Below are 16,769 nucleotides of genomic sequence, written 5' to 3'. Positions count from 1 at the left end.
GCCTCGAATCACCCCCAAAATAAAAACAGCTCCTCTTTAAGCACCGCTGAGTCTTAGAGTGATTCTCAGCTCATCACGGCCCCTGAAGCGTCTTTCAAACTGAAATAAAGAGACGCCCGCAGGCAAATCCTCAGTTATTGGTCAGCACTGTTGGCAGGATTTCTTTTTTTTTTAAGTCGGTGCTTCAGCTTGGGGCGTTTTTATTGGATTAAATTGTGGCATTAATAATAATAAAAAAAAATGTTGAGTCTCTTTAATTTTGTCAGGTCAGGTTCTCTGCACGTCCACAGCAACAAGAGTCCAAACTTGATCAACTCCATGCAAACCTGTTTGTAACGACAGCCTCACCTGCTGACATTGATCACATGATGCATGTTGGGACCTGCAAGGTATTTCACCCCCTACCACTCCTCCTCGTCCTGTGTTTGTTTGACTCCAGGTAGGGGGCGAGGCTGCTGGCAGCTCAGTTCCTCCGCCTGCGGCCACACCCAGCTGACACTTGCCGCTGTCTCTGCATGCGTTTCCTCCGGCTTCCACTGGTGGAAACTGGTGGAACCTGGGGACTGCAACTCTGGATGTTTTCTGGAGATTTTCTGGAGTTAACAGTCTGGGTTTGAATCCTGCTGCAGCCAGCCTGGTCCTCCGGCCATCCCTGGGACTCCCGGCCTGATTCCTGTCAGCCTCAGGCTCTTCTCGCGTCTTGTTTTTTTTTGTTTTGTTTTTTGGGAGTAAACTTCTTATTTTTTGGAGATCTGCATTGTGGGTTCAGTCCGTCTGTTGAGACCAAATCAGAGTCAGTATGTCTATGATATAAAAGCCACCAGTAGTGTGATGAGTATTTCCTCCATCACCGTCTCACATCTTCTGCCACCTTCTTGTGGAGCAGAGGGTCACACAGTTGTGGCTTGTGCAGAAGACATTGACGTCAGAGACCTGCCGCTGCCGCCGCTGCTCATCACTCCCACAACTGGGGCGCCTTTTCTTCAACAGCTACACACACAAAAAGAAAAGCGCCTGTAATGCGACGGCGGCAGCAGCAGGGAGGGAGGAGTAAATCACTGCTGTGAACATGCACCCATACACACAAACAAACACACACACACACACACACACACACACACACACATCGCACACAGAGCTATTTATTTTTTTGTCAGCATATTCTCACCTCTGCCCGTCGCGGCACAATGAGCAGCACTTCCTGCTCTGGCCGGCCGCAGACCTTCAGGAAGCTTCAGGGGGGAATTATTTCATTTTGCGGAATAAAAGGAAAACCATCCATTTTCCATCCATTTTCCATACCCGCTTAGTCCCGAGGTCAGGGTCACGGGGGTCTGCTGGAGCCTATCCCAGCTGTCTTAGGGCGAAGGCAGGGGACACCCTGGACAAGTCGCCAGTTCATCGCAGGGCCACATAGAGACAAACAACCATTCACACTCACATGCACACCTATGGACAATTTAGAATGTTCAATTGACCTCACATGCATGTTTTTGGAGTGTGGGAGGAAGCCGCAGACACAGGGAGAACATGCAAACTCCACACAGAAAGGTCCCAGGTCCGGGCCCCGGAATCGAACCCACAACCTTCTTGCTGTGAGGCGGCAGCGCTAACCACTGTGCCACCGTGTCGCCCAAGGAAAACCAGAGGAAGGATTTTAACCTCCTGCACAGTGTTGTGTTTACAGAGCAGCCGAGAGGAATGGGCGGCACCAACAGAGAGGTCACAGAGGAGGGTTCAGAGGTCGCATCGTCTGCTCTCAGACACTTTATTGGTTTTTCCCTGCAGTCCTTGAAGGGGCAGTCAAGTGGGAGCGTTGTTTGTTTGTTTGTTTGCTGTAGGATAATAAATTGTGCAGGACAAGAAGGAAGAGCAGCGGGGCAGGACCCGGTGGAAGAGGTGGGATCATTATATCAGAGACCGTGAATGTTGGTGTTTTGAGTGAATTTGTCGTACATCGTCTCGTTCAGCTGGGCGTAATATTCAGCCAATCAGGTTTGCTCTTTTGAGACAACTGTCACTTATATCATGTCCAGGCCCACAGAGTCTAAGATGGCGGCCCATTCATTTCAATGTAGTTGCTCACCCAGCGGACACAACGAAAAAGTTTTTGACTTCCGCATTAATAGAGCATGTGCAGTAGTGTCACTTCCCGTCATGCCTCTGTACCTCACATGATTTATTTGGCCCATCAGAACGATTCTGTAGAACTTCACTTACAGACACGTCAGAAGGAGCTGAGACACAGCAGCAACTGGTCAAACGATTGGACCGTTGGCTTTATCGATCAAACAGAGGGCAAAACTATCAACAATAGTTTAACTATCCATAATTCATAATCATTACTATAATTATCAGTCATTAATTATTATTACCACAATTGCTATACAGCTGGCAACACTGGGCAGGACAAGAGTCTCTGTGTTTGTGTGGCAGGAAGACGGTTTGCATGCCACTCGCACGATTCCTCTTAATAACAGATTCATAATGCAGGATCTCAGCTAAAATTCCAAAAGTCCTTCTCCCACTTACACTCAGCTCCGCCCGGGTCATTACATCTTAACACTCTACTGAAGCTGCAAATTACACATTTTTTCTCTCTCTGGCAACACAAAGGCTCATCATGGGGAAAATATTCCTTCCCCGAGACAGAAATTGGCACGTGCGCCAGCACTTTGGCTGATGGTGGCGTTTAGAGTCAACGGGCGTTTTATTTATCCAAAATGATATCAGGCATAAAAACAGCGTCGCCGGAGCTGATTACGCTTATGGAAGGAATCCAGAATTGTGACAACGTCCACCACCGCCGTAAAAAGCCGCACAATTATGACGCATTGATGAAAACTGTAATTATATTGTCCAGCATAACAGACCAACGGGGAGCAAAGAACAAACATTTTCCCAGCGGGAGCCTGAAGTTTGACGGATGGGATGGCGTGTTTTTAAACCATCATTTTGTCCAATGACGCCATCAGACTAAAAGCCATTAATGAAAGAGACAAGACAGGAGGCGACAGCATAGGAGGAGGTGGATGAGGAGGGGGAGGGGGAGGGGGAAGGGGAGGAAGAGGAGGACGAGGAGGACGACGAGGAGGAGGAGGAGGAGGAGGAGGAGGACCACGACCGAGGTGATGATGATGATGATGATGATGATTTATAATGATGATAATGATGATGAGGAGGAGGAGGATGAGGATGAGGATGAGGATGGTATGCGGTTCACAGACGCAAACAGAACAACCTCGTTTCTCCAACCGAGTTTATTAGATTTTTCATTAAAAAAATAAGATTCCTGAGGACCTTGATGACACACAAAAGCTCCTTTGTTCTATTCGACAACCTTTGGTTTGACCCACAACCACGTCCACCACAGAATGAAGGAGCAGGACTCTGTGTTCCTGATTATAGGCTATTTATTAAACGGTGAAAAGTCGTCAGTCCCGTAATTATGAACATCTGAATAGAAAAGCCTTCAAGGTGATTGCGGGGGACCTGGACAGTGGAGAACCTTGGACTGAATAAAACCACAACTGCAGCTTTGCCCAGCAGCTTCCATCAGTTGAAGGAGAAGAAAATAAAGAAGAAAAAAACACACCAAGAAAAATATTTCAACCTTCCGGTTTGGGTATCTTACTGATTCTTTCCAATAAGTGTGAAATCCCTCGGCATAGTAACGTAAAGATGTGGCACAGGAGTGTGTGTCTCTGTGAAGGTGGTGTGTGTGGGGGTGTGGGGGGTTTACCAAAGTAACAGCACATGAAAATGGCGTCAAACAATTTATTGATTTTGGTGTTTTTGCACAATAACAGCCGGAGCCGGTGGCCTCTGGAGCGCCGGAGCCTCACCTGCTCCGATCGATACCTTCAAAGAAACGGCAAACAACAACAACACCGACAACGACGCTGTGAAATAATCTCCCAGGTGTGTGTTTGAAAAGTGTTTCGGCGGCAGCGTGTTTTATAGCCGGGGAAACGCCACGAGTCTATTTGTGTGTTAGTACGTTTGCGCGTGTTTGTGTCCCCGAAGCCATCCGTCTCTTCCAGCCCCCCACCTCCAAACCCTCCCTGTAAGGCTCCTCCACTCACCTCCCCACCACCCTCCACTCCCCCCACTCCCCTCCCTCTTCATTTATTTACCCTGTTCTCATCCAATCGAGCGGCAGATCAGTCTGCAGAAAGGGCAGCTTGCCAAGGCGGCCCTCTGTGACGGAGCAATGCATTAGGACATTAAGGCACCCCGGTTTCTGCGCGCATGCACGCACACACACACGCACACACACACACACACAGGAATCAATCAGCTGCCACCCTTGGCTGCATTAGAGGCGGAGAAGGGCACCTCTCTCACACCTCTGGCTGCCGTGCACACCTGGCTGGGCTTGTTTGTCTCACACTTCTCTAAAATCACCCCCACCCGCTCCCCCTTCCCGAACAAGAGAGAGCGAGGCGGCTTTCACACAAATCATTAGAATTTTCAATGCGATGCCGACGTGAGGCCCAGCTGCCAGAGCACGGGAAAATAAGAAAAGGACAACAAAACAAAAACCAGCAGCCTCCTACTTCTGCTTCTTTGGATTAATGGCTGCTGCTGCCTCTTCCCGCCTCCTCCCTCTGCTTCTCTGTCACTTTTATCTGTTGTTTAATCTCCCCTCTCTGAAGCTGCAGGGCACAACTCTGCCCCCTACAGGTGGAAATGACTCGCAGACGTGGCCGACGTCCTCAAGTTTGAGCGAGACGGGGCGAGGGGATGTTTCGCCGATGAATCAATGTTTTCATATATGGCACCTGTTGAGGTCTGGTGGTAAAAGAAAAAAAACAAACAAAAATTGGCTGTTGTTAAAACAAAAATACGCAGGATGTATTTTATTGATTCTGACTGTGTTGGAGTGACACCGAGCAGCTCAGGCTTTTCTTCCCTACACAACAATCGCTCTCCTTTTCTTTTTTTTGTCCTGCTCAAACAAACACAGAGACCTTGTAATAGAACGGCCCAACACGCTGTTGCTGCTGCTACTGCTGGTGCTGGTGGTGGTGGTGGTGGTGGTGGTGGTGGTGGTGGTGGTGGTGCTGCTGCTGCTGCTGCTGCTGGTGGTGGTGGTGGTGGTGGGCAACTCAGCAGCAGCTGATAAATGACGGGAGGTAAGTTTGGTTTCTTTCACTTTATCATCCCTCAAGTGCAGAAACTCGATAAAACAGAAACTCCAAAACCAAACTAAAAGTCTGTTATCTGCTGAACGTTAAAAGACCAAAACATATTTCCCATGGTGCCATTCTAAGACTGGCAAACTATCCAAGGCAGCCTTATTTTATAGAATATAGCAAAAAAAATTAAAAAAAATAAAAAATAAAAAATAAAAAAAGGGTCGGAGCTACAGCTTGTAAACAGTGTCAGTCTGATCACAGCTGGACATCATGTCCTCGTCAGAGGAAGATCCGAGTTAGTCTCCGCCTAACATCACCAATCGCCATGTAATGCCAGAGGTCAACCCCTCACAGCCACAGGAAGCCCCACCCAGTTACAATAACTGAGTTTTAATGGATTTATATCTTTCTTTTGATCAGATCCAATAAAAACTGAAGACACAATGAACACAATTGATCTGATTCTTTATGTTACGCCTTATTTTGTGTTTTTTGTCTTTAATTCTAATTGCCTCTTCCCACTGCTGCTGCTTCCTTTTTCCAAATGTTTGTCTGTGGGTTCTTAATACTTAATTAGAATGCATAATTAGCACTCGTGTTTATATTTTCCTTTATCTGAAGCACGTTTCAGTTTGATAACCAATCAGTTAATTGAACAGCATTTTTTCTGTTTGCCACCATGTGTCCATTTAGTCCCTCCATCGTGATGCTCTTAGCATCAGTCGGGGTGATTTGAAGAGGCTTTTTCTTTTTTTCTTGTTTATTTTTTCAGCCCTAGTCGTACCGACATGAGTGCAGTGTGAGCTGTGATGTCAAGGAGCGGAAAGAATGGTAGATCAAAACAGAAGGTGATGAATAAAACACAGATGGGGTGAGCTGAGAAAAACAACAAACACCGAGACAAAGACGAAGGTGAGTGTGGAAAACAAAGTGTTGCTGGTGAAGCTGGAAGATGTGTTGATGAGTCCAGACTCTGGAGGCTCGGCCCCCCGAGACAACACTGCCCTCAATGTCCATGTTGGACAGGACCAACTCCTTGGCTGATGATTTGTGAGGCTGTGAATGCCCAACAAACCCAGAGGCTGATTCCGAGAGTGGAGCTGGAGAAGATCTGGGATGTGACACCCAGTCTGGGAGCTGGAAGTGGGACTGTGTCAGTGTGCTGAGCAGCTCCGGGGCTCCACAGGGACGTGTGCCGTGTCCAGTCCTCTTCACCTGGGTCAACCTCTGGAGCTGCCGTGAGACAGGACAGAGGTTGAGGGATCTCGTTCTGGTTCGCACTGGACTTTGGCACGTGAAAACTCCACCTTCAGCCCTTCAGCCCGGAGCTTCAAGGAGGCTCAGGGTTTGGTACTTCCTGTTTGGCCCTGCGCCACATGCATTTCACTGTGATGTAGCATTAAATTGATATTGATGTTGGTCGTTTATTGGTGATGTGTCTACAACAAGTAATCAGAATGGATTGGATTACATAGCACTTTTCTCGGCACTCAAAGCGTTTTACATTGAACACGTTACTGATTCATAGTGCAAAGCGACATGTGTAGCCACAGCTGCCTTGTGTTGTGTTAGACTGATGGAAGTGTGGCTGCCAATCTGCACCAAGCAGTCCCTCCAACCAACACTTCCATTCTTACAAGGCAATGTGGGTAAAGTGTCTTGCCCAAGGACACAACGACAGAAACTTGGATGCAGCGGGTTTTGAACTGCCAACTTTTCGATCATTGGACAACCCGCTCTATCTCCTGAGCTACAGTCAGGATGAACAAGGTGTTTTTATCCTCTAATTGGCCTAACACCAGGGGGCGTCTCCCACCAGCCCACAAAACAAGAGGCTCATCATCTCACGCAGCCCCGCCTCCGACAGCCTCCGGCGGGAGTTCACGGCCAGAACTATAACGTTTAGCGACTTAACTTTAATGAAACACAAGCTGTTCTCAAATGATGTCTGATGGGAGATTTACAAGGTACTTTATGCTAATTAGGGGGGTAGGAAGTTTTTAAAGTGGCGCGTTTTATGGGCCTAATGAGTGGCAACAGCTTGTGGATTTAACGCGGTAAAGTGGACAAATACGAGCTGCTGGCCGAGAAGTGGAGGAGCCAGTCGCACTCTGCTTTCCGATCACAGCAAGCAAGAAGGAAATAACCCCAGCACATCATCTCCGCCGGGCCGCCACATTAAAATAAATGAATATTGCTTCTCCAGATAGCGCAGCCACAACGAAATAAATACTGGGCCGTAAGTAATCGCTGCCTGTTGCTGTGATCTTTCCTCTCTTTTCTCTATTACTTTGGCCAGTGGAGTGTGACCAAGTCATTATTATTTTTATTACTATTTTTTTTTTTTAGCTTTTTTCCACTTGTTGTTGCTGCTTGCAAATTTCTTTACAAGGCAACAGGAGGCAGTGAAGAAGAAGAAGAAGAAGAAGAAGAAGAAGAAGAAGAAGAAGAAGAAGAAGAAGAAGAAGAAGAAGAAGAAGGTCGTGGGGCCGAATCTGTCATGTTTCTATTTCAGGTTTTCATCAGAATTTCTCTTCTCATTTCAGATCAATACAATAAAAACTAAATCCACTTTGGCACTTATTTCGCATGTACCACGAGTAATATTGCTCACACACACGCACACACGCACACACACACACACACAGGCCAAAAGTAACACAGATGGTGATAACGGATTAAAGTACTTAAATTTGCCCACAATCGTCCCTTTATTGCTTTAAAGGTTCCAGCTATTAGCCCGGCCCCGGCCCTGTGCTCATAAAGGAAAACATAAAAGAGATAAAAAAACTGGCCTTCGTTTAAAGACGGCGGTTTCGGTTAACGAGCCGGCGGCCTGCTGGTCACATGGCGCCGATCACCTGGAGGCAGCTGTCGACTTCAGCGAGCAGAAGTCAAAGTTTTTGTGCGTTTAACAGGCGGGCTGGCGTTTTTAATAGCTCCACTCTCCTCCACTAAATTGTCACCAATTATCATGAACTGACTTGAGAACTTTGGAGGCTTGAACAATGTTTGAATCGCTGCGAGGAACTCTGCAGGGACCAGACCTACCTCTCTATTAGTGCATCGCACCTGGACAGGTAACTTTTGGAAGCGCCGCCCGAAAAAAGAACTACCTCCCCATGGGAATTGAACCCTGGACCTTTTGTTCTAATCTGAATCAGCGCAATGAAATTCCAATAGAGAAGTGGGGGTTGGTGTTGTGATAGAGTCACTCATGGCGTTTCGAGCACCGGAACAAAACATTCAACAGTTAATGTTCATTTAACGAAATGCTCTCATCAACATGTGAACATTATGAGCATGTTGTTGCCTATCACGTGAAACCAGAGATTGATTCTTTAATTGGCTGAAAAAATGTGCAGCTGGGCACTGTTTCGGCAAACTGACGATTTACCGAGGAAATTCTATTTTTATTTTTTACTTTTCATTGTTCTTTTCAGTAATGGCCCACAGACCTCCAACCCACGTCTGCGTTTATCCTTCTAAACAGAGCGTAATTATCTGCTGCGACACGCCGGAGATTTCTTGACTGTGAGGATTAACTTGTAATTAGCTCTTCTGAAGCTTTAACACACACATCCATGCATGCACAAACACACAAATTAACGCTGCTGCTGGTGCTAAAAACGCAGGAGTGCGGCTCTCGTCAGCACGGCCTTTCAGCGGCCGAGTGAAAAAAACGCTCTTGCTGCGTTGCCAATAACGCTTGGTTTTTATCTCATGATTGTAGCGAGCTGTGGCGGCTGCTTTCATACCACTGTGACGTTTAATTTTAATGACATTACATTACAAAATAATAAAGAACAAAGAATGCCATTCCATGTCTTCAGTTCTGAAACTGCTGCCAGATTAGCATCCAATGTCTTTTGCAGGAGCCACAAACAGCTTCGTCCTCCTGTTTGCTTCTGTAGTTTTTTTCAGATGTGCTAAGAGGAGCTGTCACTCTCAGGGGGAGTTAGGATGAGCTTGTAATGGACACATGAAACTATTCTGATGAAATTGAGGTTCCCCCGAGGATGGACACACACACACACACACACACACACACACACACACACACACACACACACACACACACACGTCTGCATACCTTTCTCATACTCCTGCCTGCTATTCTCCAGTGCAGTCACCACCTTCCCACCACTCACACCTCACCTGCTCTCACTCAATCAATCAGCACACCTGCAGCTCATCCACTGCAATCAACCCCAGTATGTACGCACCAGATCCACACTCTGCCACTGCTGCATGACTCCTGGTAATACAGAATGCCTTCTGTCCTCAACCCACTGATGTATTATAAGAACTGGATTCCGGACTGGAAACACAGCAATCATTTTCCAGTGGCCACTCGAGGTACTGCAGCCAAAAACCCACCTGGCCCAAAAAGCCTTTTCCTATTCCCAGCTTGACATCATGGCGTCGTACCTGATGCTGTGTCCCGGCCACTTCTGATTGGCTGATGCATTCCTATGTGTCATGGGAGTTACAGAGGCATGATGGGAAGTGACAATACAGCTACATGGTATATGGCGCATTGAAATGAATGGGAGCCATGTTGGATCCCGGTGGTTCGCCCTGACCACCACCAGCACTTGCCTTTGCCGCCTCCTGGTTCTCCTCTGTCAGTTCATTTCTGTTCCCGCGGAGAGTTCCATTTCCCCGGTCTGCCAGAGACAATAAACAAAGTTCTCGAGAACCTGTTGAATTGTGCAGCATCTGGGTTTCTATCCTGAGCATGACAATTTTCTTCTTCTTCTTCTTCTGTTATTGCGGCTGAAAATCACTCGTGCAGATCATGCAATGTCATCTATTAGCCATATAAACCACTTTTAATAAAGCCAAACGCAGAAACGAAATGAATGAAACAGCTGTAGAGTGTGTGTGTGTTTGTGTGTGTGTGTGTGTGTCTGTGTATGCGTGCGTGCATGTGTGCGTGCGTGCATGTGTGTCCATGCGAAGCAATATCTGAGTGAGTGGCTCACAGGGCGTCTTGCTTTTTCGTCGGCAATTACCCGCTTATTAATTTTCCACCTCGTCCCAACAGCTCAATAAATAAACAAAAGCGCTTAATGAAACAAATTGGTTCCATACCGAAATAATAGGCAATAAATCATCCGCAGCGCGCGTATGGATTATACATGCTTCATTTCCATTAATAAGGCCGACGGCTGCGCTCTGAACAGGTGCCTGGACGAAAAGAGGAACCCGGGAGGAAGCTGCCGATCGATACCCGCGAGCGGATTATCGGACGGAAACACAAAGTTTGTGGATACAGTCGCTGGAAACGAATCCTTCCAGGCCTGGAAGGGAAATATTTGATTAGAAGCGGCAATGCTGTTTTGAAACCCCATGGACTCTGAATCTACAACTTTGAAATCCTCGAGTGAATTCAAGAATTTCATTTTTTTTGATGCAAAAATTAATGAATTTTCAGGCAGACAGAATTGGACCGTCAATCCCCCCTCCCCTTTTTTTTTTTTTTTTTTTATTAATTTCTAAGCTCATAAGACGTAAAATCAAAAAAGATGATTCTGGCAGCTCTCACCCTCATTTTTCCAATGAATATAACTTGTGTAGGTGTGTGTACGTGTCTGTTTGTGTGTATCCTAATGAGAAACACTGTTTTTACTAAAAATGTCCCCACTTGTTTTCACTTTGAGAATAAAATTGTCCCTCCGCTGATGAAGCTCCTCCCACCAGGAAACTGGACCTGGATGCGGCTGCTTTGTCATCCAGAGTTGAGCGCCACGCACAGGCAGGGGGCGCTTACAGCCGTCATCTTTTCCACTAGGTCACATGGTTGCTACAGGCCAACAGATGGCGGCGGTCGCGGCAGGCACATTAGGAAAAAAAGGAGCAGCGCTGGCGTGAGTCAGTAAGGGGCGTCGGCGAGCGGCAGGACGCGACCCTGCGGCTCGCCGCCTGGCAACGGAGCGTCACGGCCACCAGCGGCGGCAGTGAGCGGCGGCGCACTGTGTTCCTGGCCGGTGATTAATGAGGGCGGAGCAGATGCTGCAGTCGTGGGGGAGGGGCCAAGTGGAGACGTTCTAAAAATCTTCCTCGCTGTCGTCCTGCGTTACATGATCACAGCTTCACACCTGTGTCCAGCGTCCTTCACACACACACACACACACACACACACACACACACACACACACAGTGAGAGATGCTGTTTATCGTTTGTAGTAGTTACATTATGTATTGTTATTTCTTATATTGATATAAATGATATATTAATTCTATTATTATATACATTATTCAATTTGACATTGATAGCATTACAATTGAACATTGGCACTCAAATTTATATTTTATTCCTACAGAAACAGCGACGAAGGCCCCTTTACCTCTTTGCATGTTCCACCTTTCAGGAACTTTCAACCACCCTTTGATGTCACAATGGGCACTCATACACCTCTTCCAGGTACGTGACCACGCACTCAGCCAGGTGCAGCAAAGCCTTTGTTTTTAGCAACAGGCTGTAAACAGCAGGCTAAATGTGTGACTATTTATTAATTTACTTCTTTTAGTACTGCAGTAGCCGGTGCCACATGATCATTTTCCATCTGGTGTGACGACGTCCTCATGCAAATGTACCATGTGACCAGCGTTGCGCCGGATGGGGCGTCAATAATAAACACGGTGTGGATTTAAAGGTCCATGCGGATGAATAAATGAAAGGACAGCAGGCTCGCTGGAGCAGAGACGTAAATCCAGCGCAGAGCTTTTTGTTCCTCGTCCACGCTGACGGCAGCGTGTTGAAGCATTTCCCTCCGTGTCGTCTGGCCGTAAATCGCTCCAGATGATGGCCTCCGGCAGGAGGGCGGGGCCTCGCACCTCTCGACCGCCGTTCCTAGCTCCTCACTATGGTTTTTATGTATTTTTTTTCCCTTTTTATAATGTGGGGGCATAAATTACCTGCTGCTTTAGCGGAGCGACAGGAACGGCGCGGCGAGGCTAAGCGGACCGTCCTCCTCGCCACTCGTGAGGATTTAGAGCCGCCTGTCAGGGATGGACGGCGGCGACCTGAATATTAATGATGCTCGCTGGGAGCTGAACTAGCAACGACGCCGCGGCGGGACAAGAAAACAAAACAAAACAAACCATAAACTCTCTGGCACATTATGGAGGCAGGAAACGAGGATCTTCTACCTGTTTTCAATTACAGCAGCCTCATATTTAGCCAAAGAAATAATTTATGACAGAGGCTGATTCAGTGGCACTGCATTCAGGGCCGGTTTGTCTAATAAATACTTCAGCAGCCTGGCGCCGGGCTGAAGCGGCTGCGCCGCCGTCGGCTGTTCTCCCCGAAGACCCGAGTGTGTGGATGGATGCGGGTGGTGGCGTCCTCCTCCCTGACTCCGCCCCGTCGCCGCTCTGTAAAAGGTCAGGGCTAAATTGGGAGCGAGGAAGCGCATCGTTCACAGTATCAAATATCAAAAGTCACTTTAGCAACGTAACCTCTGTGGAGGGGAAACCCTCCGCAGCTCCAACCTAACAGCATCACAGCCGTTGTTTTTTTTTTTTCCTTAAAAAAAGTGACTCAGCCCTTGCTGTCTCTCCTCTCCGAAACTGGAAGTGCTGCAACGAAATACTCGCACATGACGCATCAGGATGGAAGATTTCCTATAACCATCAAACTGTGCTTGACTCACTCGTCCATCTGGAAAAGTGCCCAGAGAATCCGTTTGATTTCTTCACCGCTTCATTGTTTTTCTGACGACTGAAGCTCCGCCCCCTCTGTTCAAAGGATGCTGATTCGTCGTGCTGCGGTTCAACCGGGCACAGTGACTCAGATATGATCTCGTCAAGACGGATCAGTGTGTTCACAATTGGAATGAGCAGAACTAAAATCATTTCATCCTCAAGAACAAGACTCACATTTTTTCCTCAATGTTTATTTCTTGAAATTCTTTGCATCTTCTTTGGCATTTTGTTTCGTTTCGATTTTATAGTTTGCCGTGTGTGAGATGTGTTCGGTCGCTGGCTTATTTATCCTCTATTTACGGCGCGGCTTTAATTGGGTTTTGTGTTGTGCTGCTGCTCTCGGCTGTAAATCAGCCTCTCAATCAGCAGAAACGGGCAAAATACGAGTCGGCCGAGGAGACGAGAGGTGGCCAAAGATTTATGTTTGCAAGGGAAACGTGACCCTGGGAGCTTGTCAGCGCGCAGGCAGCGGCTCGTCCATTACCTGCAGCCATGACGTGCTTCCGCTCCATTCCACAGTTTTCTCCTGGCAACGCGACATTCCGAACACATCGCAAACAAAAGACGGTGGCTCCTGCCGGTGGGGGACAGAAGCGCTTAACCGTCAAAAACCTCCTTCCAAGGTCACTGGTGGCTGGAAGACAAAACCGGCTGAGACCAGCTGGCTGAGGCTCTGCCTCTCTGTTTTCACATACACACTTCCCGAAGACGCCAACGAAATCTGATTATTTTTTTTAGGATCAGTTGAGATATTTTCCTCATGTTTTTGTTAAAACTAAACTCGAATATTGGCAAAATGTGGCGACGTTTCTTGCAGTCAGTTGTGCGACGCTGAACTCCGACTGTTCAGGCTGACGGCGTCTAACCCTGTTTCCCCCCCGTCGACTGCACTCGTCTGTCAAGAGAGGCGGAGGATGATGCGTTTCCTGAAAGAAACAAAAATAAAAATGCAAAAACAAGTTGACAAAATATCCCCCAAAATATAAGTGACCCCGTCAACTTGTCGAGAGGTGCATTGCCACAGAGACGACCCACTCAGTCTCCAGTTTTTAATCCTCGACCTTGTGTTCAATCAATGTTTTGTGCTTTTTGTTGTCCATTTGCAAACGTAACACTTCAGAAGAACGAACCATTTGTTTGTTTTGGAATTGGACTGAGTGAATATTGTAAATGGATTCGAGTAGATTCAGATTCCTTCCCGCTGTGGTCGAGGCCCCGCCCACCACCACCAGCGGCTCCAGACTCACTTCCCTCTGACAGGCGTGATGAAGAGCCACTCTGCTTCAGAGCGGGACACAACGGAAAAAAACGACTTGATGACAAAATATCACTATCCTGTCAGCTGACTTGCCAATTTGAAAAAAATAAATAAATAAATAAATAAATGAAAAAATGGGAATGGAAGGGTTTTTATGCCGCGCCCTTCACTGCCGCTATATTTCAGCCTTTTAAACCTGGAACGCGGCCGCCTGCGTGCACTCACATATTTTCTGTCCCACTCTGCCGTGAGGGTCAGCAGGTGCAGTAATTTAATAAGTAGAGCCGCTGAAAGGCTATTCATCACGCTGCCCCGATGCTTCATCACACACTTTTAGCCCCCTGGGGGGGAAATCTTGACGACCATGTCACAACAAAAACCACAAATATGAGAACAATTTAGATTCCGTTTTGACTAAAAACCCCTGATCTTTTTTGTCTTTGAACAAAAAAGAGGTTCCTTGTAGGCAAAACCTGATTTCACCTCTGAACCCTGGCTCAAGCTTCTTGCTGCAAAAGAAACAGGTGTCCAGATAAGATTTTAGTGAGTTCCAAAACCAGATATTGGCCACAGAAGAAGTTTAACAAGGGCTGTGGCTAACAAGGTTAGTTAACGTGTACACTGCGCTTGTTAGTGACGAGGCACTGGTTGGCGTCGACGCAGCCCTAGTTAGCGTGTTTTAGCGTGCATTTTATTGCAATTACAACAACAACAGCACGAGTTGCTGTCCAAGGACACATTGATTTATCAACTGAGTCGCTCAATGTTTAGAATTCTTCTGAAAAACTTGTGAAGTTTGACTTTCCAGGGTTCAAGACAGGTTTTAAAAATGAAAAAAAAAAGGTAATTTGTGCAGTTAAAGAACGACAAAATAACTGATGAATTCTCTCACACAAAAAACGAATAAACCTCAAAAAAATAAAAGCTGCTTCTGCTGCAGCACTGTTAGCAATACTGAGAAACGGGGATGGTTTCACCCGTGAAAAGAGTTTTTCTTTTATTGCAGACTTGTCATTTTTTCAAAAAAAGATTCATGATTCAATAAGGAGTAATTTGTGTTTGAGAAATATATTTTTCTAAAATCTGAGTCATCTCAGTTTTATTTTTTATTATTTATTTTGAGCTTTTTTAGATAAAGACTGATACTGCTGCATAGTTACCAAAGTGCCTTGATGGAGAAGATGATTGGTAAAAAAAACAAAAAACAAAACCTTCAGGAGTCCTTATGAGAGCAGCTGTGTTTTGTTTGAGGTGGGGAGGAACAAGGTTTTGCTTTAACCTCACACATCTGACTGAGTTGATCGGAGGCGGGACGAGAGACTCAAAAGACCCAGAGGCCCTTGCCCAGGCGCTGGCCAATCATATTACACCACAGTCTGGCACATTTAAAGCAGCTGATGGGCTCTAATGGTGCTTTATGGTGTGAACTGGATTTCCGCTGATGTTTTATACCCAATTATCTCAGCGCGGCGTGCAGGGAGGAGCGGGCAAACGGTGGCTAAATGGTCCGTATCATATGTGGTCAAAGTCGACGCTAACTCAGGGGCAGCTTCCTGTGCTTCCTGCTCGGGCTGTTAGCCGCTAGCGCCGTTAGTCCAAGGACAAAGACACAATTGCATTAATTTAGTGTCCCATTTAGAAAATGGCATTAAAAAAAAAGTCTGAAATAAACCATCTGTGCTTGCTGCTGAACAACAATTGCAACAATTGTGGGATTTAATCACGTCTTTTTCAGGTTTTTTTAAACAGCGGAATCTCTCATCACTTTAAACACAGCTAAAAGTGCTCTGTGATGACAAAAAGGGTTATTATGTACAAAAGATCGTGACAAGCACTCGTCATCATCATCATCATTATTGGTGAAACAAGTAAAGACGACAAAATGGGTTGTGGTAAAGTAATAAAAGTATTTACTTTTAAATCGCTCTAGCATGTTTTCAGAGTGTCATATTTTTGTTTTGAGGATTTAAAGTGAGCTTCTAGTGGACATCATCAAGCACCCGACCAGCAGCAGCAGCAGCAGCAGCAACTCATCATCCAGATCGAGCTTCACTCTTAATATCCAATATGTCTTGTGATGTCACGGCTTCCTGTCATGTCCCTATAAAAGTCCTGATTGTATCCCACATCTGTGTTGCAGCAGGATTAATGGACTCAGCACCGGAGCACAATAGGGGGATTTATGGCGACCTCTTCGCCTCAGGAGTGATCAAGGTCACAGGCCCGTGTGGCTGACAGCTGTACTCATCCTGCCTCTGCTACCCAATAGCGGCGGTGGCAGCGGCAGCAGCAGTGATGCTGCTGCAATGAACATTAAAATCGTAAAGTTGTCTAACGGAAAATCACATTTTAATTCCATTCATTCATTCATTTTCCATACCCGCTTAGTCCTGAGCTCAGGGTCACGGGGGTCTGCTGGAGCCTATCCCAGCTGTCTTAGGGCAAAGGCAGGGTGACACCCTGGACAAGTCGCCAGTTCATCGCAGGGCACATTTTAATTCCATTCAATTCAATTATACTTTGTGTATTCTCTGGAGGGTCCCCTCAGGGAAATTGGCTTTCCAGACACAACACAACACCACAGAAAAGGTATGAAGTACAAAGCGCACTCAAGTGTATAAAAGAGGATAAAAAGAGAATATTAAAAATCAAAAATG

This window comes from Nelusetta ayraudi, unplaced genomic scaffold (genome assembly GCF_046127955.1).
Source record: "Nelusetta ayraudi isolate G7.1 ecotype Tasmania unplaced genomic scaffold, CSIRO-AGI_Nayr_v1 ptg000172l, whole genome shotgun sequence".
Classification (NCBI taxonomy): Eukaryota; Metazoa; Chordata; class Actinopteri; order Tetraodontiformes; family Monacanthidae; genus Nelusetta; species Nelusetta ayraudi.
The sequence above is the reverse complement of the archived record's forward strand: the minus strand, read 5'-3'. Positions refer to the sequence as shown.